This window comes from Marmota flaviventris, chromosome 4 (assembly GCF_047511675.1).
Source record: "Marmota flaviventris isolate mMarFla1 chromosome 4, mMarFla1.hap1, whole genome shotgun sequence".
Taxonomy (NCBI): Eukaryota; Metazoa; Chordata; class Mammalia; order Rodentia; family Sciuridae; genus Marmota; species Marmota flaviventris.
Genome location: NC_092501.1, coordinates 215,933 through 217,500, shown reverse-complemented (window position 1 = coordinate 217,500; position 1,568 = coordinate 215,933). Strand labels below are relative to the sequence as shown.

Below are 1,568 nucleotides of genomic sequence, written 5' to 3'. Positions count from 1 at the left end.
CCCTAACCTCCCCCTCCCCTCCCCTCCGCTCTCCCTCTCCCTCTCCCTCTCCTCCTCCTCCTCCTCCTCCTCCTCCTCCTCCTCCTCCTCTTCCTCTTCCTCCCCCCATCCCCCCCCCGCCCAAGTTAATTTGTCAATGGTTTCTTTTTAGCTATAAGTGGCGGTAGGATGACTCCACGAATATTCCTTATTTCAAGTGGGGACATTCTTTCCTAATCGGGAGTTCAGTTTTAATTGCATGCATCAAATCATTACTTGTGTGGGTCTGGGCTTTTTCTTCTCTTGGTGGTCAGTACCTGGAGAGGAATGTCACAGCCAGGGGGGGGTGCTCTTGAGTGTTTGTGCATTTCTGTCCTTCCTTGCCCACCAACTCAACTCTCGCTCGCTCCCTCTCTCCTTCCCTCCTTCCTTTCTTTCACTTTTGCTTCACTGTTTCTTTCCTGCTGGTGCTGGTGCTGGTGGTGCTTCCTTTCGTTTACTTTTCTTTATTTTTGTTCTTGATTTTTTTTTTTTAATATTTGCTCCCCCTCCCCCGGCCTTTCTCTCTCTCTCTCTCTCTCTCTCTCTCTCTCTCCTCTTCCTGTTGCTGAAAGCTTGGCCCAATCCAATAAGGATGGCAAGGTCTTGAGACACAGGAAAAAAGGCTTATGGCAGCACTGGCAAAGCAAAAACACAGGGACTCTTCTGCACGTCAGCAACAACAGGAGGTTTTGTAGAGGAGATTCAAAGGCCACCTTGCACTTCTTCCTGGCCGCAGTTGTAATTCGGCTTCTTACTTTTGATAAGAGTCATTTCTGACATCCTCTGGTCTCCAAAGTCTATGTGACTTCAAGACTACGCTGGGCGTGGACTCAAGGACAGATAAGTCTGCCTAAAACAGGGAAGAAAGGTGATATGATTTCCACTGGATTGAATCCAGAAGTACCTAACCACCACCACGGAGTTACACCTCAATTTTTTTTTTTTTTTTTTTTTTTTTTTTTGAGAGGGAGTGTCCCTTGATTGCTCATGTTGGCTAACATCAAAGGAGACAACATCCTATCTCAGTCTGTGATAAACCCTGTGGTGGTGTTATCACATGGGGTGGGGGGGGTGGTGTCCTTCCCCTTCCCCTTCCCCTTCCCTCTCTCCTTTCTCTATTTGCTGGTTAAAGCTCAAGGTCTCTGGAGGTTGCCTGAGTACTCCCAGGACCTCACCTTCTCTGGTGAGTAGCTGAGGTGGTGGTTGCTGGACACGGTCCTACCATTCTGATCTTTCACTACTCTTACTGTTCTCTTCCAGGACTTTTGGATCGACTTCCTTCTTCCAAGGATGGTGGAATGATGACAAAGATGATTTGGGACACTTTTTTTTTTTTGGTGGTTGTTTTTCCTCCCGGATGGCTGTCAAACCTGCAGCAGCACACACATCCGTCCATCTCGAAGTGAAGAATCTCTAAAGGATCTTCAAGGAAAGCATGGACAAGGAGGATTCGGTCCCGGGAGACTCTTGACACGAGATGGGAAATCCCCCCCCCCCCCATTTCTTCTGGAAAGTACCTAATACCAATAAAGACAGGACAAAATGCA

At 48.0% G+C, this 1,568-nt stretch overlaps 1 long non-coding RNA gene across 1 annotated transcript in view; it reads left to right on the top strand.

The window, feature by feature from the left end:
- LOC139705393 (uncharacterized) overlaps positions 1–1,568 on the top strand; it is a 27,264-nt gene extending 25,696 nt beyond the window's left edge. The window contains exon 4 of the long non-coding RNA XR_011707260.1: positions 1,282–1,568. This is a non-coding gene — a long non-coding RNA (uncharacterized lncRNA). The remainder of the gene's footprint in view (positions 1–1,281) is intronic.